Genomic DNA, 23,923 nt, shown 5'->3' on the forward strand with positions numbered 1-23,923 from the left:
AACATTTACGGAACATAAAAAAGAAAACTCACAGCATCCCTAGACATTTTGAATCTGTTCACAATTCAGATATCGATACATTCAAATTTTCTGTATTGGAACACATCAAGGAAGATCCCAGGGGTGGAGATCGAGATCGCACCCTAACAATGCGTGAATCCTTCTGGATTTATACTTTGGATTCGTTGACCCCAAAAGGTCTAAACGAAAGCATTGAGATTACAGCCTTTTTATAAGGAATGACTATATAACCTTGAATAGTTTATAAGATGATTATCTTCTATAGAGATAGTATATTTAGGATAATTAGATGGTTCAATATAACTTAGGCCATGTTTAAAAATAATCCTTAGTCCTATATTCTATCCCTAATTAGTGATTATAATTAAAGAATGCTAACTGTAGGTTACTAGAAACAACCTTTTGAGGTACATATTGAAATCGCACATAAAGACTAAGTCTGATATATTGTATCTACACATTTTAGAATCTGATTTATAGGTATATTTGGTGTATGTATCTTGGCATATAGGTTTGAGTATATATTTTTTTGCATGATATATTTTTTTGCATGATTACTATACACTGAGCAAATAAATATATGAAAAAGATGAATTGTAATATGTATAGGAATTATTTTGTGAAGTTCAAGTCAACTTTTATAACCACACATTTATGGTTGTAATACACAGTAAAACACTTAAAATTGTACACGATACAAATAATTAAACACATCAAAATTTATGATTTTATAATAAATTTATTTTTTATTATTATTTAAGAATAAATACCACTTAATCGACGAAAAGAGGTTTTCACAAGACTAAAACATATAGCACTAAGCGTAAAATCACATTTCTTTATTATTTTCAGTAGAGGTGATTAACTTTAATATGATTAAATTATCTAATTAGTGTGTGTGTGTGTGTGTGTATATATATGTATATGTATATATATATATATATATTTCGGAATGAAGCAGCACTCCTCAATTTCAGTATAGGTGCGGTGCCGGCCAATAGCTCCCCTGGCTGGGGGCAAATACAATACACGGTGATGGCAGCACACGTCAAAATAATGGACCAGGAATCACGTTCTTGTAGTCAACGTTTCGAAGCCTTTATTAATATGCTTCTTCTTCAGGACAAGATAACATAATGCAAAACATACAACATATTTATACATACCGATAAGCACACCCACACGTACCTTGATTCCCGCGCTCCACCGTTCACGTGGCTGACGTCATCAGCTGTGGACAAGCGTGTCTGTCGGCGCCCCCGCACTGACACTGCTCGTTCATCACATAGCTGTGCGTACAACCACCTGTTGGCTCTGAGCCGCCGTTGTCATGGTAATCATGATACACAAAAAATACTAAACAATAAACAGCGTGTCAAAGAAAAACAAAAAAATACAATATAACACACATCACCAATAAGTGAAAATATATATAAATTGCGGTAAAGCACTCTGCATTCCACCTGAAAAAGATGCAGACTATTAGCGGTATATACAAAATCGTAAGAATCAACAAAGTCGACATCAACAAAAGTTGACATGACCATATCTCAAATAAATATCAAAAAAATAGAATAAATTCAACATACTTATTCAATGTTTAATAAAGGGAGTAGTAATCCCACAGATAGCACTAGCCCTAACAGAGAGAAACTGTGCAGCATGTAACCCTATAGAAAACAGTGCAGACCCGCAAACTCATTAAGCCCTTTGGGGGCTAATGTATTGAGTCTGTGGATCCACTGTGCCTCACATCTTAATAACTTGAGACCCCGGTTACCCCTTCGCATGTCTTCGGGCACGTGGTCTATGATGATATATTTTAACATAGGTAGGGAGTGTTTCGCAAGCAAGAAATGTCGGGCCACAGGTTGGTCACTTGACCCACTCTCCAGCGCCATCTTAATGGAGGAACGATGTCCCGCCATACGATCTCTCAAATTTCTCTCTGTTTTGCCGACATAGTGCAACCCGCACGGACACGAAATCATGTAGACAATGTAACGTGTCGTGCAGGTTACCCTATGCCGGATTTGATACCTCTTGCCACTCAAAGGGTGACAAAACGTGTCCGCTCTTGTTAGTGAACGACACGTTATGCACCCAAGGCATCTGAAGCAGCCTGGTTTAAGAGACAGGAATTGTTCACTGCCAGCAGCCTGTAATTGTGCAACATCAGTTTTGACAAGTCTATCACGTATGTTCCTGCCCCTTGTATAACAGGGCATTAGTCTAGTGGTAGTAAGTTGAAGCGCAGGATCACTCTGTATAATAGGCCAGTTTCTTTTCATGATCTGAGTGATGATGGGGCTGGCAGTATTAAATTGATTGACCCAGGGCAGTATATCCTGATTATTGGTCTCATTTACTTTGGATTTATACTGTAAAAGCTCACTGCGCGGTTTGGAGAGCGCACGACTTTTAGCCTGTTGTAAAAGGGTGATGTCATACCCTCTCTGTGAAAATCGATCAATCATATGGTCAATTTGACATTCTGCCTCAACTGGTTCACTGCATACCCTTCTCGCCCGAATAAACTGCGAGTAAGGGAGTCCAAACTTCAACGCTTTTGGGTGGCAACTACTGGCATGTAATACCGTGTTGCGATCTGTTTCTTTACGAAACAATGTAGTGCTAATAGAACCCTCTCTAATAGACACCAGAACATCCAGAAAAGACACTGTCACAGTGTCGACAATACAGGTAAGTTTAATGGGGCTGCTAGAAATATTCTGTTGCTCAATCACCATAGTAAGCTGTTCCTTACTGCCACTCCATATGACAAACAGGTCATCAATGTATCTAGTATAAAAAACAATATTCCTAGATACATTGATGTTGGTGAAAAAAATATCTTTCTCGACTTGAAGCATATATGCATTAGCATATGCCGGCGCAAAATTGCTGCCCATCGAACAACCACTGGTTTGAATATAAAATCTGCTGTCATATAAGAAATAATTATGCGTAAGCACAAGTTCCAATAGGGACAATACAAACTGTATATCAGGACCCACATATACAGGATTGTCCTGCAGGAGCCTTTGTACTGCCAGTAATCCGCCCTCATTCGGTATAACGGTATATAGACTAGTGACGTCTAAACTGGCCAGTATGCTGCCTGCCGGTACAGTCCCAATATCAGATAAACGATTAATAAAGGTGGTAGTATCCAACAAGAAGCCAGGGCTGGCTTGGACACATGGTTGAAGCAAGGAATCGATATACACAGCCACATTTTGAAATAGCGAACCCCTGGCTGCAAAAATCGGGCGTCCAGGGGGGGCTATTAACTTTTTATGAACCTTGGGGAGAGTGTACAGCAGCGGTACAGTGGGGTAAGAGACCTGCAATGCATTGGCTAAATCAGAAGTGATCTGCCCTTCACTCACCGCATGCTGTAATATCTCCACAAGCTTCTCTGAAAACAAATCAGTAGGATCACAATCAAGTAATCTGTATACAGAGGAATCAGCCAATTGTCGCATAATTTCAGTTTTATACTCCAATAAATCTTGCACTACTACCGACCCGCCCTTGTCGGCGGGCCGGATAACAATATCTGTGTAAGACGATAGATCATTCAAAGCTTTAATTTCACCTGGAGATAAATTAGACAAAGGCACATACTTTCTGCATGATAAATCTTTAACCCCTCTACCCACTTGCGTATCAATAACACGAGTAAAAGTCTTAATAGACGCATTATTAGTCAATGGGTCAAAGGTAGATTTACCTTGCAGCTTTTTTAGCTGAGGCGGAACGTCACTATCAAAAGGGGCAACGGAAGGAGGCATAGTTTTAGACGATTTACAAAAATGTTCTTTTAGTTTCAACTGTCTTGTCACTTTATATTTCTCAATGTCCCAGCGTAGTTGATCAAAGTGGACAGTTGGGACAAAAGAGAGACCACGGCTAAGCACCCGGGTCTCATCTCCCGTCAGCTGATGTTTAGACAAGTTAAATACTATCTGTTGAGGGGTGGTCTGCCTCGCCTTCCTTGCCCTCTGCCTTTTGCCGCCGCGGCGCGTCCTGAACCTTTTGGGGTGTTCCCTCCACGTCTTGTGGTCACCCCTAAAGGGCCCTGGGAGCTGGTGATTCCTTGTGAGCCAAAGGTATTAGTATCAGACTCACTAGTCGTGTGATGATCAGATGATGAGTCGGCATACGCTCCAAAACGACGTTGCTTGTACTGGCGTCTTTGAAAGTGTTGACCATTGAACTGTGTCGACCCCTGTGTCCATGTGTACACCCTGTTTTGCTCATAATCGGTGTTAACTTTTTGCAATTTTTGGCGCTTGAATTGAACAAGGTCACGTTTGTAAATAGCCATCTGCTTTTCAAGTTTTTCCAACCAATTAATATTGGTGTCGGCTTCAAATGCTGCTTTATGCTGGTCTTCAAAAGCTTTAATACGATCTTGTGCAATCTGCATTTCTCTCCCCGCCTCCTCTATCACCAGCAGAATGAGGTCAAGACTGCATTTATTAACGATTGCGATCCATTTCTTGCAAAAAGCAGTGTTAAACCGACCGATTGTCGGAGAGTTCTTTACTCGGAAGCCTCGCGGTATGCGTTTGCTCCTATAATAGTCACTCAGTGAAATACTGTGGTATTGATAATCTATCTCTCTCTGCTTGAGCTTGAGCCAGTCTCTATACATAAAGTCCAAAGGTCTTGTACCAGCGTCTTCATCAAAACACTGTTTGGATAGAATACCGTCTGCTTCTGATTCAGAGTAAGAGAAAGTTTTACCTTGTGTGAGTAAGGATAGATTGACACTACCCAAAGGTAAATCACCTCCACCATCCGTAAGCTCAGCCATCTGGAGAGATATGGCAGAGGCTTCGAAACGTTGACTACAAGAACGTGATTCCTGGTCCATTATTTTGACGTGTGCTGCCATCACCGTGTAATATATATATATATATATATATATATATATATATATATATATATATATATATATATATATATATATATATATTTATTCATTATTTATTTATTGTACATTATATCGTAATATTTAAGTTCATTCACTTATTAGATAAGTTATTTTTTAATTTAAGAAGTCACTATATATGAAGAACTTCACTAATGTAAATAGAGGTTTAAAGCGCCTGATGATAGACCAGATAATGTACATTTAACTTGTTAACACATGCCGCAACAACATCATCTAATTAGACACAGGGTTTAACAATATCCCTTTGAAGTCCGGGCTTACGTCCTGGCTGACAGCGTTGCGCTCCATAAGGGAGTCCAGTGAGACGCATGACGCTGCGCTTAGCAAAAGCCGGGTATACTTCCGGGTAAGATGGCGGTGCGTTCCACAGCGGCTCCAGTGGAACGCACGCCGCTATTTAGGAATATTTCTTTAGTTACAACTTTGGTGAGGCTGTAAAAAGTTTCATCTTGCGCTAGTCGAGCCCCGCACTTCAAGGGGAGCACAGTTGATACCTGTTTAATAGCCTTAAAACATATTAAACCTTATGAACAGACTAGGGACACGGCGCAATGCATTATGGGGCATTTAAACAAATTATATGTTTATATACTTATCCCTCATAGGTATCACTCTCACAATTAATTCATTATAAACTTAATAAACGTGTAACCTCAATAGGTCAAACAATTTATATAATTTATGGACATTAAATCTAATAAATTAATTATAATATAAATTTAAGGGTTAATTAATTAAACAGGATATGATGTCATACCAGTCTCCCTATATATAGAGAGCAGCCACTAGGATCATTCACTTGCTGGCTGGATCTCAGAGAGCACACACACTTAGGAGCTGTACAGGGTAAGCCATTCTATTGAATAGAGATAAGTGATGATTATTAAGGTTGACTTCGGCTAAAATATTTTGACTCTGTAATTTTGATTATTAGGAATATTTTCCAATTCCTTTTGGCCTTATTGGGAATTTACACACTGAAAAGGTGGTTGAATGAACTTTTGTAGATATTGGAATTTTGAATTTCTTTATGTAAGTACTTTTTATTATGCTATATGTTAATTTTGAATTATATGTTAACATATAAGAGAAATATATTTATATTTTTCTTTAATAATTAAATTTGATAAAAACATTTCTCAACAACTAGGTACTGAGACGGTCATAGTTACTTTGTTTGAACCTTCAATATACAGGTGTGATAACACCCAAAGACGTTTGTGTCTTATTCTAATAACATAAGGTATGTGTATACCCTAAACACTCTATATTTAAATAAATAAATATTTAAATAAATAAATATTGTAAGGGATCATTTGTTAATAGTGGAGTACAAATATTCTCTATATGGTCCTATTAGGTATCTACCACTGTAAAGGACTGAGTCCAGTCTCTATTCGACCAATAGAACAACACCTATTGTTTCAGAGCCTTAATGGGCATTTAATGTCTATAAGGTATGTACTAAACCTCATTCTAAATGTTCATCTGTTTTTCTTTCCCCCTCCCCCTTCAAGAAAACCATTTATGGATTGTACATGAACTGCTTTATATTCATATTTATATTTTTAATTTGTTATATGTGATGTATTTATTACAAGATGTCTAAGAAATTGTATACTGTATATATTTTTAGAAAAAACCCCTGATGAAGTCTCCAAGCGAGATGAAACGCGTTGGGTTCTGTCTTAAAGCTCTGTGAAAATAAAAAAAATTTATTCCACAAGAAACAAGAAGCTTCGAGTGTATATTGTTTTTATATTTTTTATCGATTATACATTTATTATAATTTTGGACATCTATAATTATAGGGCGCTGAAGACACTATTGTTGGTGTGTGTGTGTATATGTGTGTGTGTGTGTGTATGTATGTGTGTATATATATATATATATATATATATATATATATATATATATATATATATATATATATATATATATATATATATATATATTGTGTGTGTATTATATATATTGTGTGTGTATTACTTTAACTGACCCGGCATATACTGGGTCACCTAAGTGTCCATCTCCGTGCTTTGCTCCGCCCCTCTGCAAATCCTGCGTTTGCTCCTGGTAAGAGGGTGCTCAGAGACCTTGTGGTGTTAATGCTCAATGTATATTTACTGTCCTCCAACATTCATCCATACAGTAGTACCTGGGCTAAGGGGATTCATGGAGGACTTATGCCCCGTACACACGGGGGAGATATATTGCTCAGATGGTCGCTGATAATCGGGAGACTCTGCCGGGGGAAGAGGCAGGGAAATAGAGCAAGCTCCTGCGACCGACCATCAGGGGCTGCACACGGGAGCGCGCACCCGACGATTCATCGCTGACAGCACACACAAATCACTGGCAATATGGTCGCTCAGCGACAATATTCCCAGCGATATGTGCTGAAATTGCACCCGTGTGTACGCACCTTTTAGTGGTAACAAAGGTGTCGGCCATCTTGGCAATGGTCCTGAGATGGGTGCATTGACTTCTAAAGGTGCTAACGTTGGACTTGTCTCGTCTACAGATGACTACGGACCAGATGATCTACAGTACGAGCCTCACCTACAGCCCGGTTTCCAGCATAAGCTCTCCCATTACTGGGAGTACTGGTGCCGTAGTGTCCATCCAGTGCTACTACCCAAGGTTAGGATGCTTCCTACAGTTGATGGGGTAATCTGGATGTCTATGGGAAGCGTGTCCTGTTTGGCCCAATGCAGACCCAGGCATTGTCCCATTGGGTCACGTGTAACTGTAGAGCACCCAAGAATGGCTGTGTTGATTGTAGGTTTCTAGACGTAAGACACTAAATAATTGGTTTGAGGGGCTCATAACCCTGTTATGGGACTACACCCTATCCTACCCTCCCTTTGAGCACCAAGCCCCATACATGATGGTGGGGTATGTGGGCTATGGAAGGCATTTGCCACTGAGATGGGATCTCAGTTTAGTACCAACATTACTAAGTTTTAAAGTCATCTAACTCCTGATTTGTAGCAGAACATAATCTCCTTCAGTGTTGTGACATCATTATCTGACTCTGTGTAGTGGCCAGGCCCTGGAGAGAACTTATGGAGGACTAATGGATCATTAGATCTGAATGTGGCAGCTCAGCTGCTACTTGGTAATCTCCCATAAGGTCACCTGAGCATTCCTGTAAGTACAGATAATTGGACTACTGATAATGGTCTCGCCACTCAACATCAAGTGATGGGTTTCTCTGCAGTAGATGAAATGTTGTGGGTCCCTTCTCTCCATATTATACTACATAGTAATGAGACTGATTCTTCCTACAGACATGGTAATGTGAGCAGCAAAGCCATCCAGCCAATGTGGATACCCTTCAGCTCCACTGTATCCACAGAGGAGAGGCTGCCATTCCTGTTCCAGATAATGAATGGTAAGGCTGTTCCCATTGGGGTAATACTGGAGGTTCAGGCTCGGACAGATTCCCAGGCCTGTAGTGGTGATGTTCCAGTGCTTGCAGCCCATGTAACCTAGGATGGTCCTTGTCCATCCAGTTCTTAAGCAGTAGAGCTTTTAAAGATGTGCTTTATAATAGGCATCCCATTGTCTTTTTTCACATGAGATTAAGGATAGTTGTCCTAATGAATACTGTGACTGATAGGAGGCTGGGATATGCCCCCAGTTCCTAGAAGTGCTTGGTCAACCCCAAGCGGTGGTGGCCTTGTATTCATAACTGATCATCTTCTTGCAGATGACTTTAGTGCACCAAGGACGTCTACAGTTTTCTTTATTGGTGATACACTAAACATAGAGGCTTCTGTTCTTGCGAAGAACCACATCCCATTGAAGATCTGGGTGGACAGTTGTGTGGCTACAACATCTCTTGCCGTGAACTCCAGCCCCCGTTACGAGATCATAGCTTTTAATGGGTGAATATGACTTCTTCAACCCTACAATCGTGCGTTTGTTCATTGTGGTACCTTAGGTTGCTCTAAGGAAATGGCTGGTAAGCTAACTGGCTGCTATCAGGCCTGGTGTATCATGTTTCTGTCCACAGGTGCCTGATGGATAGCAAGCAGGAATACTCCACATCAAGCTTCATAGCTCCAAGGCCTCGGCCAAATGAGCTCCAGTTCAGGATTGATGCCTTCAAGTTTACGAAGCCCGATACACCTGTGGTGAGCGATCAATGGGTGCTGTCTCTGAATGGTGTGACTGTCTGTGGTGGTGATAGGGTTCAGCTATACTTATCAACCTTCGATGTCAGCCAGAGGATTCCTCTTCTAAGTAACGGCCGGAGATCAGTTGAAATGACACACACACACACACACACCAATGGAGTATGCTAGTCAGACAGTGATCTGAAGTTTAATCTTAGGGTGCTCATAGTTATACCAAAAATGTGGAATGCAATCCACGTCATTGCTCATTAAATGTTTCTTTTGAAGTTTTGAGCTAAAACCATAAATTCACACTTTTTAATAAGATGTCAAAACAAAAGTTTCTTTATCATAGAAATAATTGTATCAATGTCGATAAGCAAGCAGTAACCTTGCCTCCTCCTGATTCTCACAACATTCCAAAACGCTATCTTCATTTCGCAGTTGCAATATCTTCTGACCTTGGTAACAAGTTACAACTCTTACAACAGGGCCGTAACTAGGGGGGGGCTGGGGGGGCACGCGCACTGGAGGCAGGGGGGCGCTGGTGTGAGCAGCGGCAGCAGCGGGGAGCTAGCGCCGCAGACATAGTTGTATGTGTGCGGCGCCGCTGCCACATCAAAGATGGCCGCCGCCATGAAACAACAGACAGACACTAGAGGTGCGCTTGACCTCTAGTGTCTGTGATAAACACAGTGCGCGCCCAGCGATACGCGCTGGGGCTGGAGTCTGGACAAGCCCTGCCTGTCTCTTCATGGGGGAAACTACATCTCCCTCCTCCTGCAGCAGGCACCCCCTTCGCCCTGTCCCTGGATCCACTGGCTACCTGGACACCCTGCAGCTCCCCCCACAAATTGGTGAGTGCCCAGGGATTGACCCCCCTGACCCCCCTGTACTCCCTTCCCCCATGTGTGACCCCTGTTACCCCCTTCCTCTGTGTCTGTGACCCTATCTGCCCCAATTTCCCTGGTGTCTGATCCCCTCTTCCCCATATGTGTGTGTGTGTGTGACACCTTTTACCCAAATTAAAATGTGTAATGGGCATTACGGTGTGTGCTATAAATTGTAATGGGCATTACGGCATGTGATATTATGTGTAGTGGGCATTACGGTCAGTGGCATTATGTGTAATGGGCATTACAGCATGTAATATTATGTGTAAGGGCATTGCAGTGTGTAATATGCGTAATGGGCATTAGCGTGTGTGGCATATGTAATGAGCATTACGCAGAGGCGTAACTAGTAGATTGTGGGCCCCTTAGCAAAATTTTGAACAGGCCCCCCCCCCCCCTATTTAACCGATCAGTACCCCACTGTGGTGCAGAGTAAGTTCTTACAGAGGGACTAAAGAAACCCAATGCAGTAGGGAGTTAATAAATAGATAGATACGGCTGAAGGGGGTGGGGGTAGAGAGAGATACAGTGGGGTAGGAATAAATAGATGCAGGGCAGTAGGGACGGAAGTATGAAGAGAGATGTAATGTGGTGGGTTTTGTATAGATAGACGCAGGATGGTAGGCAGGGGATGGAGAGATGCAGGGTGGTAGGAAGCGGGGACCGCAGCGCAGAAATGATCCTGCCAGAAGCATTTCACAGATAGATCATTTGCTTTCTGTGGGCTTCTTTGATCCCAAGCATGGTACAGGGTATACTTCTCTTATGGTGGCCCTGTGTGCAGGGGAGCTGTGGGCCATACAGGCAGCTGGGGCCCATAGCAGCTGCATCCCCTCCACCTATAGTACTGTAATTACTCACTGGTGCAGGGGTGCAACAATTATGGGGCATTATCTTAAATCCTTGCTGCCTCATGGTGGCCCTGTGTGCCCCCGCCACTATATAACAATATAAACCCCTCACCCTCTAACAGCTAATCTATCACTAAATGCTGCTGCAAATGCTGCTATGAGCCCACCATGTTACTTACTTAAGCGATGGGGAGGCAGTAGCGCACACAGGGGGGGTTTCCGAGTACCCAGAAACCCCCCAGGAGTCTAAGGGCCCTAGGCTGAAAGCTGAGGGTCCCCTCTTTCCATGAGTACAAGAATTTTTAAAATCGGACCTTGGGAACCAGAGATATCTGACTTCAAAGCAGTGGACCCCATCCAAACCTGTTAATTGCTATTCCCAGTCAGATATTTCAGGTCCTGTCTTACTTAGAGTTTTTCTGAGGGTATATTCCAAAAGCTGGGACTCTCCCCCTTTGAAAGACACTAGAAGCTTGTCTCTACTGTGCCCAGAACCAGAGATATCAGCCTTCCAGCAGCTGGTTACTGCTCCAGCTCCACACACCTGGTATGTAGTTTTATATACTCGTTGGCAGATTGCTCTGCCTTCTGAACTCTCATCCCCTAGTCCCCAATACCATTTGGTAATTGGGATTCTCTAGTTTTTAATTCCATTAAAATCTAAGAAATCTATTTCTGGGAACTGGAGATATCTGCAGTCAAGCAAGCTGTCCTCCCACCAGAAAATTATGAATAATAAGCCCACTCCACTATACACCCCTCCTCTGCATATTAAACATCCTCTACCACCCTGGAAGTTATGTATCAGGGCCCCTTCATTCAGCCCAAGGCCCCCTTCTCCCACCCCATCTCCCACCATCTGTGCAGTAAAGGGGTAATTATTGGAAATTACTGATCCAGGCCCTACATGCTGAGCGGTTGATATAATACCCCCTACCACCCACGGGACATCAAAGCATATACTGGGTCACCTAAGTGTCCATCTCCGTGCTTTGCTCCGCCCCTCTGGAAACCCCCTTCTGAAAATCCTGCGTTTGCCCCTGGGAGGGAGGATGAAGCACAGAGCCTCTGAGGACAGAGTAAGGAGCCGAAGCCACTTCATGTGCAGAGTAGACTCCGGAAGCTAGAGCGGTGCTGACAGTGCGCGACGGTGCGCAGCTGACGGACGCGCATTGATATTCAATGCGCATCCGTCAGCTGAGCACCGTCGCGCACTGTCAGCACTGCTCTAGCTTCCGGAGTCTACTCTGCACATGAAGTGGCTTTGGCTCCTTACTCCGTCCTCTGCTTCATCCTCCCTCCCCATCGCTTGTGAGTTGTACAGTCTGGCAGCCACGCATTGCTGGCGCCGCACACTGACAGCACCGCTCTAGCTTACGGAGGCTGCACATCGGCTTTGGCTGCTACCCCCGTCCACCATGAGATAAGTAAAATGCCGGGCTCCTAGCTATAGAGGGTGCAGTGGGTTCTCTTGGGGCCCCCCCGGGCCCCATAGCAACTGCATCCCCTGCACCCTCTATAGTTACGCCACTGGCATTACGGTGTGTGTCATTTTGTATAATGGGCATCACAGTGTTTGGTATAATGTGTACTGGGCATTACAGTTTGTGGTGTAATGTGCTCTGGGCATTACGGTTTGTGGTGTAATGTGCTCTGGGCATTAGGGTGTGTGCTGGAATATGTACTGGGCATTACGGTGTGTTCTATAATGTGAATTGATACTACTATGTGACCACCCCCCCCCCAAAAAAAATGCCCTAAATTTTTAGCACGCGCCTTTCGGCGCGCACTGTCCCAGTTTAGTGTCCCCCTTCTGCTGTCTATAAGCACACATAAATGGCTTCTGATTAATGTGTACTGGGCATTACGGTGTGTTCTATAATGTGAATTGATACTACTATGTGACCACACCACTCCCCCCCCCCCCCCCCCCCCCCCCAAATGTGTGCCTGCTTCTGGAAAAAAATTTAAAAAAAAATTATATATATATATATATATATATATATATATATATATATATATATATATATATATATATATATATATATAATTTTTTTTTTTTTGGGGGGGGGGGGCGGGGCACTAAATGTATGTCTTGCCCCGGGCACCAGAAACCCTAGTTTCGGCCCTGCTTACAATCACCTCAAACTGTTCCATCTTATGCTGAAATTAAAATCTGTTCTGCTAGAAGCATTTGAAGGAAAATACATCTTAAAGGGACAGTGATAGTTCTGAATAACATATATAAAACTTAAACCTTATATGTATATAAAAGGTGAGAATCATATCTATACTCTATCATTTCCCTCCTGTTTCTACCTTTTACTGACTTAATATCACTATTGGTTATAATCCATTATAAAACTAAAGTATATATGCAAAATGGTTGCTTTAATATAATGCGGCTTCTCTCAGTCCCTCCATCTATAAGAACGGTTGGCCTGCCTAACGAGGAGCACACAGTCCACCATAATGGTGCCAATGGATATCTCCCCACCACGAGCAGATGCTGTCATCACTTCAGGTGGAGGGTAATGACCGTTGACACCTATCCATCATAGTAGACTGTCTACCGCTCTTCCCTCTGCAAAGTGTTTGTGTAGTGTTATAAAACCTGGAGGATTCAAACTGAGGATTATAGCATTGCATCTATAGTTTCCCTAATCTTTTTACATGTCATTTTCTTTGTCAGATTTCTCATCAGGGAATCTTGTGAGATTTACTTTCACAGTAGGTACGATTTGGGGTGGTCATACGCACAGGACACACATTTATATGGACAGGTGGCCCCCCATCAGGATATGTCGTCAACAGTTGTAGTAAACTACCTGGGGGTGTGCTACCACAGGACAAAAATAATAATAAAATTCATGCGATTGACCAAATCTTGTACATCACAGGGTAGGATTCTTTTTTCTTGTGTCTGGAACAAAAACCAAGTGTGAGTATTTTACCTATCAGTCATAATACAAATTTTACCAGAACATAGGTAACTATAAATAAAACCTTTAAGCCAGGTTACTGGATTTTTCCATGAGTTTAGCCATTTATTTTCACTATACACTTTGGCAACTTGGCTTTTTAACTCTTTAACTTGGAATAGGTGGTTCTCAATGGCTTCAACAACTTAATATGTGTCATTAAAGTAATTAAAACAAGCTTATTTTACACCAATGCACATTCCCACTTATGTACAGTTCTGGCAATTGTCATACTGTACTACATTGGATTAATCATCAATGACCAAACAAGGGTCACAATCACCATTAATGCAGCAGAAGACCTTATGGGTGAAATTTACTAAAGGAAATTTGTAAAAAATAGGTGTATTTGTATCCAGGAATACACTTATTTTTTTTTTTTCCAAATATGTTTTATTGATCCTCACATATTGGGAATACACTTATTTTTGACATTTACTATCCCGAAAATACGGCTATTCACATTCATAGCACATCAATACGACTACGAATTGCCATATTTTTGGGATAGTAAATGTCAAAAATAAGTGTATTTCTAGATACAAATACACCTATTTTTTTATAAATTTCCTTTAGTAAATTCCCCCCTATACATCCCAAAAGACCATTATCAGATTTTGAACCTATTGAACTGTATTTATGCATGGTACAGTACAATGATTGGATAATACTTCCTTTGAGGCTTTCTTGTATCCCAGTGTCCTTATTTGCCACTTTTTGACCTAATCGGTGCAGTCAGCAGACCTTGGCATAGACTTTCAAATCAGGGATCAAGAACTTTTCTGTAGTATTTCCATAGTCACTCAGTCTTCAAGTTGCAGCTTGTAACTTATATCTACATTAGTATCTTGGATAGACAAAAAAAACTTGACAATGGACATTTAGTCAAATCATCATATATACATTATAACTTCAAATATTCAAATTATGCCTTATATGATATTAACTAGTATTTTATCTATTTTTCTTCATTTCTCTTAAATAACCTTTGAATATGTTTTTATACTGCAGCCTCAGTGTTTGCTGACTTGTAAAACCATTTCTCCAGCCTATGTTTGTATTCACACAAGGGCAAATTCATATCTTAAGACCCTGGGCAACTGGGTGAAGATCACTTGTTTCCACTAAAAGGGTGGGTACATCATACCTCCCAACTTTTGACCTGAACAAATAGGGACGCTCGCGCGGCCGAAAAGGGGGCGGGGCGTATGCAAATGAGGGTGCGGCTTATGCTAATTAGCCGCAGCCTCATTTTCATACGAGAATAGACACTGTGCGCATGCGCACAGCGTCTATTCTACTAGATTGGGGGGTCTCCCAATTGCCGCGGGTGGGACAGCGGGACAGGACCCGAAAATCGGGACTGTCCCTCTAAAATCGTGACAGTTGGGAGGTATGGGTACATTGTGTATTTACAACCTTTTCTCAGGTTCTATAATGCACACTTCAGCCTGTTGCAAAGGCCTGTGTGGACTCTAGGGGTTCTCTATTGTTTCCGACCTATAACTTTATACACATACTGCCATGCATAATGTGGGCATTTGCCAGTGACTTGTTGGCAGACAGCGCTTTTTCCCAGACACCACTCGTCAAAGCCTTTCTCAACTCCTTGTTTCTTACCTCCTGCTTAGAGGCTTATTGTAGGAGCAACAAGTGTGTCTTCTGGCTTAGCACTTTTGGGTTCTATGTCCATCTGATGGTCGGGTATATTCAATAACTGTAACATGGCTTACCTGCCTTGCAGGATATTAGCCATACTATTGCCCAAAGTCATAAGTGTCTGCTCCTCAGTGTGCTGTGACCTTACACCACAACTGGCTTAGACAGGCAACAAAGACAGCATTCTTGTACTAGAGCCTTCAGCTCTGCTGTTTATGTAGACATACAGTATATAAGGGTAGAAATTCCCATAGTTATACATTATGTATAGGATATCATAATCACAATGCCTTGGAAATCGCGGAAAATTAAAGGTGCATTTTTTCTTTTTCCTTATGCTGAGATACTGTTACCACAGCATATTTTATACTTACTATGGAGCTCTGCAATTTCTTTAACTCCTCCCCCCCTTTTGAGCACAGTGTACAATACCGCTGAGATCAATATGATGAAACATAAAACAAACACTATCTATCAGCAATATTATTTACAGTACACATTTCTTTTGTATCTCTTTGGCTGCTTCTAATGTAACAGTCTGTATGTGAGACATCGGCAGCGTCCCCCGCTATACTCCCTTATTCTGACTCTAGTGTAACAGTCTGTATGTGAGACATATGCAGCGTCCCCCGCTACACTCTCTTATTCTGACTCTAGTGTAACAGTCTGTATGTGAGACATTGGCAGCGTCCCCCGCTACACTCCCTTATTCTGACTCTAGTGTAACAGTCTGTATGTGAGACATATGCAGCGTCCCCCGCTACACTCCCTTATTCTGACTCTAGTGTAACAGTCTGTATGTGAGACATCGGCAGCGTCCCCCGCTACACTCCCTGATTCTGACTCTAGTGTAACAGTCTGTATGTGAGACATCGGCAGCGTCCCCCGCTATACTCCCTGATTCTAGTGTAACAGTCTGTATGTGAGACATCGGCAGCGTCCCCCGCTACACTCCCTGATTCTGACTAGTGTAACAGTCTGTATGTGAGACATATGCAGCGTCCCCCGCTACACTCCCTGATTCTGACTCTAGTGTAACAGTCTGTATGTGAGACATCGGCAGCGTCCCCCGCTATACTCCCTGATTCTGACTCTAGTGTAATAGTCTGTATGAGACATATGCAGCGTCCCCCGCTACACTCGGGCGGGCTGGGCCGGGGGGCAGGGTGCCATCTGCCCCGCAGGCCGCACTGGCAGGTCTGCTGCGGGCCGTGTCCGAGGCCGCCTTCCCGTTTTTTTTTTTTTCACTGCCGGCGGCCATGTTCCTGTGGTCTTTTAAATTATGTCTGAGGCCACAGGAACATGACCCCCGGCCTCCATGACTACGTGGAGGAGGGCCAACAGCCTATTCCCTCTTATCCCCGTCGGCAGTGCCAGGCGCTGGGTGGGGACGTCATGACAATGACGCCTCCCACCCTCGCGTCTGCAGACGCAGCCAGATACTGGAGGCAGCGGCAGGCAGGCAGGCCGCAGGACAAGTCATGGGGGCCGCAGCAGGAGGCCGCACAGAGTATAATTGAAATTCCTGAAGCCGCAGTAGGAGAGGAGCCTGGGGATAAAACACAGTAAGTGAGTATTAAACACCTAAAACGATATCTGCAGTTTCATGTATATTAATAATAATGCAATGACACCACAGGGTGCTCCCCCTGTATAATAATTTGTGTCATGGCATTACTATTATATTATACAGAGGAAGCAGCCTGTGGTGTCATGGCATTACTTTTATATTATACAGGGGGAGCAGCCTGTGGTGTCATTATTATTGTACAGGGGGAGCAGCTTGTGGTGTCATGGCATTATGCCATGACACCACAGGCTGCTCCCTCTGTATAATAACGCCATGACACCACAGGCTGCTCCCCCTGTATAATATAAAAGTAATGCCATGACACCACAGGCTGCTCCCTCTGTATAATAATAATGCAATGACGCCACAGGCTGCTCCCCCTGTATAATAATTTGTGTCATGGCATTACTATTGTTATATTATACAGCGGGAGCAGCCTGTGGTGTCATGGCATTATTATTATACAGCGAGAGCAGCCTGTGGTGTCATTGCATTATTATTATACAGCGGGAGCAGCCTGTGGTGTCATTGCATTATTATTATACAGCGGGAGCAGCCTGTGGTGTCATTGCATTATTATTATACAGTGGGAGCAGCCTGTGGTGTCATTGCATTATTATTATACAGCGGGAGCAGCCTGTGGTGTCATTGCATTATTATTATACAGTGGGAGCAGCCTGTGGTGTCATTTCATTATTATACAGAGGGAGCAGCCTGTAGTGTCATGGCATTAGTTTTAAATTATACAGGGGGAGCAACCTGTGGTGTCATATTTGTTATTGTACAGGGGGAGCAGCCTGTGGTGTCATGGCATTATGCCATGACACCACAGGCTGCTCCCTCTGTATAATAATAATGCCATGACACCACAGGCTGCTCCCCCTGTATAATATAAAAGTAATGCCATGACACCACAGGCTGCTCTCTGTATAATAATAATGCAATGACACCACAGGCTGCTCCCTCTGTATAATATAATAATAGTAATGCCATGACACAAATTATTATACAGGGGGAGCAGCCTGTGGCATCATGGCAATATTATTATTATACAGGGGGAGCAGCCTGTGGTGTCCTGTCTTTTACGCAGGGGTGCGCTCTCCCCCACTCCCCCTCCCCCAGCAGCAGCAGCAGATGGAGAGACAGCAACAATGGTGAGTTGCTGGTGGGAAATTTTGGCACTGTGGGGCATATGTGTTTCTGGCACTGTTGGGGCATTTCTGGCACTGTGGGGGCATATGTGTATTTGGCACTGTGGGGACATATGTGTCTCTGGCACTGTGGGGGCATATCTTGCACTGTGGGGGCATATGTGTATTTGGCACTGTGGGGGAATATCTGGCACTGTGGGGGCATTTGTGTATCTCGCACTGTGGGGGCATATCTGGCACTGTGGGGGCATGTGTCTCTGGCACTGTGGGGGAATATCTGGCACTGTGGGGGCATATGTGTCTCTGGCACTGTGGGGGAAAATCTGTCACTGTGGACATCACATTGTGCGGTGTAATGGGCATCATGGTATGGGGCATAATGGGCATTACGGTGTGGGGAGCATTGGGTAATTCCCATCAAAGTATGGGGTGCAATGGGCATCAATGTGTGCGTCATAATGTGTAATTAGCATCACAATGGCAATCTGCAGGTACACAATACAATCATGGTACAGGCCATGCCCCCTTATGATAGGCCACACACATATCATAAGGGGGCGTGGCCTGTACCATGGGGGGGGTATGGGCCAGTGCTCTGGACTTGCCCCCTAGGCTAAAAGTTGCCAGCCAGCCAGCCCCTGGCTACACTCCCTGATTCTGACTCTAGTGTAACAGTCTGTATGTGAGACATATGCAGCGTCCCCCACTACACTCCCTGATTCTGACTCTAGTGTAACAGTCTGTATGTGAGACATCGGCAGCGTCCCCCGCTACACTCCTTTATTCTGACTCTAGTGTAACAGTCTGTATGTGAGACATATGCAGCGTCCCCCGCTACACTCCCTGATTCTGACTCTAGTGTAACAGTCTGTATGTGAGACATCGGCAGCGTCCCCCGCTACACTCCTTTATTCTGACTCTAGTGTAACAGTCTGTATGTGAGACATATGCAGCGTCCCCCGCTACACTCCCTGATTCTGACTCTAGTGTAACAGTCTGTATGTGAGACATCGGCAGCGTCCCCCGCTACACTCCTTTATTCTGACTCTAGTGTAACAGTCTGTATGTGAGACATCGGCAGCGTCCCCCGCTACACTCCTTTATTCTGACTCTAGTGTAACAGTCTGTATGTGAGACATCGGCAGCGTCCCCCGCTACACTCTTTGATTCTGACTCTAGTGTAACGGTCTGTATGTGAGACATCGGCAGCGTCCCCCGCTACACTCCCTGATTCTGACTCTAGTGTAACAGTCTGTATGTGAGACATATGCAGCGTCCCCCGCTACACTCCCTGATTCTGACTCTAGTGTAACAGTCTGTATGTGAGACATCGGCAGCGTCCCCCGCTACACTCCCTTATTCTGACTCTAGTGTAACAGTCTGTATGTGAGACATATGCAGCGTCCCCGCTACACTCCTTTATTCTGACTCTAGTGTAACAGTCTGTATGTGAGACATCGGCAGTGTCCCCCCGCTACACTCCCTGATTCTGACTCTAGTGTAACGGTCTGTATGTGAGACATCGGCAGCGTCCCCCGCTACACTCCCTGATTCTGACTCTAGTGTAACAGTCTGTATGTGAGACATATGCAGCGTCCCCCGCTACACTCCCTGATTCTGACTCTAGTGTAACAGTCTGTATGTGAGACATTGGCAGCGTCCCCCGCTACACTCCCTGATTCTGACTCTAGTGTAACAGTCTGTATGTGAGACATCGGCAGCGTCCCCCGCTACACTCCTTTATTCTGACTCTAGTGTAACAGTCTGTATGTGAGACATATGCAGCGTCCCCGCTACACTCCTTTATTCTGACTCTAGTGTAACAGTCTGTATGTGAGACATCGGCAGCGTCCCCCCGCTACACTCCTTTATTCTGACTCTAGTGTAACAGGGAGCACAGGCGCCGCTATGGCACTGACGCAGCATAAGGGGGAGGGGCAGGCCGTGCGGCCGGCGACCCGGCACAACAGGGGGGGGGGGTCGGGCTGGTGTCCCCGTCCCCTTTTTCACACCTGGGGAACAAAGGGCAGCCAGTAGGGCACCTGGGGGGAGGTGCGGCCAGGAGGGGGTTAAAAGACCAGGCAGGGGAGCAGGCCGGGCACACAGCGTCCCGGAGCACGATAGGAGAGGAGATCCACAAGCAGCCAGCATACTCCAGCACAGCAGCAGCAGCACGTGGGAGCACGCAACCTCCTACCTTGTGGAGCAGTAATCGGGTCCCCCTCCAGGCAGCAGCGATCATCATCAACATCGTGGGTACATCCAGCAGAAGCAGCACATCGCAGGGCAGCTGGTATGGCCAGTCCTGGAGGCCAACCAACAATGCAGGTCGGCGGGGAAGTCCTAACCTCCCGCCCCAGCAGGCTGAGGACGGTGCCCAGGAGATTGGTGGAGGAGGAGGGGGGCGGCAAGGAGCGTGGAGCCAGAAGAAGCAGGAAGCAGCAGCAGCAGCAGCACGTGGGAGCTCGGCCGGAGGGCGCTCCCCCTGGTGGCCGGACAGCAGCATTGCGGCCACTGGGGAACAAAAGGGGAAATAAAAAACTGGCAGCATATAACCAGTTAAAAAAGCAACAGCGGAGCAAGGACCAGCCCCAGACAGCATGCGAGGCCACACCAGCAGCCACCAATGTGGAGGCCCAGGAGCACGGGGCACAGGACCATGGGCCGCACGGGGTCACAGGTGCAGTGGCAGCCAGGGGACCACAAGTCCCACAAGCTACCCAGGAGCCGGGGGCAGCAGTCGACCAGAGCTCGCCAGCGGAGGTTCCGCTGGCATGGGCGCAGCTGATGGCGACACAATTGTTCAAGGAGCTAACGCAGCTGCAAGCATCAGCATCACGGGAGAGCGAGAAGAGGGAGGCAGCATATCGCAGGAGGGATGAGAGTCGTCACGGAAGGAATACAGCAAGGGGGCCCAGCAGGCAGCATCGGTCCCCACGGGACACATCTGCACGAAGAGGGAGCAGCAGTTATGCAAGCTCACGCAGGGAGCGTACCAGCGACCACCAGGCCTCACCAGGGAGGTCATACCGCAGGGAGCAGCGTGACGCCAGGGGCCCCAGTCGGAGTGGGCGGTCAAGGAGTCGGGAGCGGGCTGGCTCCAGGGAAGCTCAAGCGCATCGCAGAGAGTACCCAGACGCAGGGGGTCAACCCCGTAGTCCGCTGAGGCATGAGGGCAGTCGGCAGCGCATTACGCCAAGCAGGACACCACAGAGGAGCAGCATCAGCTGCAATCGGCAGTACAGCACACCAGCAAGGGATCAGGCATGTGCCGGGGATCTCAGGCAAAGAGACAGGAGCAGTACGGGCTACGCTATGTACGGCGATGCCTCACCAGCGTCATCATTCAGGGCTGATTGCAGCCGGGCACCAGGGACACATCCTTGCGCTATGAACGGCGCAGGAGCAGCTCTACCTGGGCAGTTCGCTGCAGAGGTCGGCACAAGCATCGACAGGGCGGCACATGGGATGGGTAAGAACAATGTCATAAGTGAAGGGGTGCATAATGCATTGAATGTTAGCAATGATGTTTGCAATACGGGGGAAATGTTAGAGAATAACGTGCCTAGCATTGTGGGAGGGCCAGATATTGCGCAAGAGGTGCGCAACGGGGTGAGGGCAGGGGAAGTATCAGCGATAGCACCTAGTCCAGGGGACAGTGGGCAGCAGCGGTCAGAGTTAGGGTTAGGCCCAGCGGAGTCGGATGAGGATGATGCATGCAGGGTGCTCAGGGAACAGTGGCTAGCAGCAGTAGCGAAATGGAGAAATAAGAAGGGTAGTATTCCGGGAGCGGATGCGTCCAGGAACCAGATGGGGGTGGTACGACAGGACAAAGCAGCAGCATTCGGCCCAGCGAGCAGCGCAGGGGGGCTTGCCAACATTAACAAGGAAGGAGATTGAAAAAGGGGCGTTCATAGATATATGCTCCCTAACAGAGGCAGGGCTGAGGGACAAGGAAAAGGCCAAACCTAAAGGGGAGAGGCAGTCGGACAGTTATAAGACAATGGAGCACTGGATGAGCGGGATGTTCGCTTATACGGCGTGCTACACTGAGGCCTACCCTGAGGCAGCCGCAGGCCTGCTCAAATACACAGATTTCATTTACTCAGCGTATAAAGAACACGGGGGAAGTGTATGGAGGAAATACGATGAGGATTTTAGGACGAAAGCGGCGGGCGGAATGCCCATCGATTTCGGTGTTAGGGACGTTGACCTGTGGCTCAACGCACAGTCAGCCGGGATAGTGGAGAAGATCTCTGCGCAGCAAAAGTACACGGGGGCAGGGAGGCCCAGCACTGCGGGTGCAGGGAGGCCTGGCACGCAGAAGGCAGATCAGAAATGCTGGGCGTTTAATGACTCCTTGTGCAATCGGGCCCAGTGCAAGTTCAAGCACGCATGCTCGAACTGCGGTGCCAACCACGCCGCCAAGGACTGCACTAGGCAGCGAGGAAATTACCAGAGGAAGGTACCCACAGCAGCGGGACCTGGGAAAAGCAGTTAGTCCCGTAGATGTAGGCAGGATCCGGGGATGGCTAGCCAGATACCCCGAGAGGCAGGAAGCCAATTTGTTGCTAACAGGGTTCAGGGATGGCTTTAGAATACCTATAACCAGGGACGTGACACCCTTCGGCAGCTCAAAAAACCTGAAATCAGTCGGGGAGCAGCCAGGGGTGGTTAGGGACAAAATCAGCAAAGAGCTGGCATTGGGCAGGATGGCAGGGCCATTCACAACCCCCCCGGTGGCGGGATTGGTTATATCACCATTGGGGCTGGTTCCCAAAAAGGCGCCAGGTAAATTCAGGTTAATTCAGCATTTGTCTTATCCGGAAAAGGCATCGGTAAACGATGCCTTGGACAGGGACGAGTGCTCAGTGCAATACCAATCATTTGACTCGGCCGTCAAGATGGTCCGAGTGCAGGGCAAGGGGGCGCTTATGGCAAAGTTGGACATCGAGTCAGCCTTTAGGCTCCTCCCCCTTCACCCCGAGAGTTTTTATCTCATGGGACTAAGTTTCGACGGGTGCATTTTTATAGACAAATGTCTTCCGATGGGATGCGCCATATCTTGCGCATTTTTTGAAGCATTTAGCTCATTCCTGCAGTGGTGCTGGGAAGAGCGAACTGGGTCGGCAGCAATAGCGCACTACCTGGATGATTTCTTGGTAGCAGGGCCGCCCAATTCGGCACAGTGCAACCTCTTGCTAAGCGAGCTGCAGGGCATGCTGAAGGAGTTCAGCGTGCCCATTGCTCCAGAAAAAACGGAAGGGCCCAAGGCAGTTCTGTCTTACTTGGGGATAGAGATCGATTCTGTGAAGCAGGAATGCAGATTGCCAGAGGATAAAGTGGGAAAGCTGGTTAGGGAGGTCAGACACTGCGCCGGAGCAAAAAAGGTGACGCTGGGGCAGCTCCAATCATTATTGGGCAGCCTCAATTTCGCCTGCAGGGTGATCCCAATGGGCAGGATATTTAAGCGACGGCTGGAGCAAGCCACAACGGGCATAGCAAAGAAAAATCATTTTCTGCGCATCAACAAGGAATTGCGGGAGGACTTGCTAGTATGGGAGGAATTCCTCCAACACTTCAATGGGGTGCGTATGTGGCCAGAGCCTATGCGGCCCAATCACGCAATGCATTTATTTACGGATGCCGCAGGAGCCACAGGCTTCGGGGCATACTGGCAGGGAGAATGGTGTGCCCATTTGTGGCC

This window comes from Crinia signifera, chromosome 6, assembly GCF_055691185.1.
Source record: "Crinia signifera chromosome 6, ASM5569118v1, whole genome shotgun sequence".
NCBI classification, from domain to species: domain Eukaryota; kingdom Metazoa; phylum Chordata; class Amphibia; order Anura; family Myobatrachidae; genus Crinia; species Crinia signifera.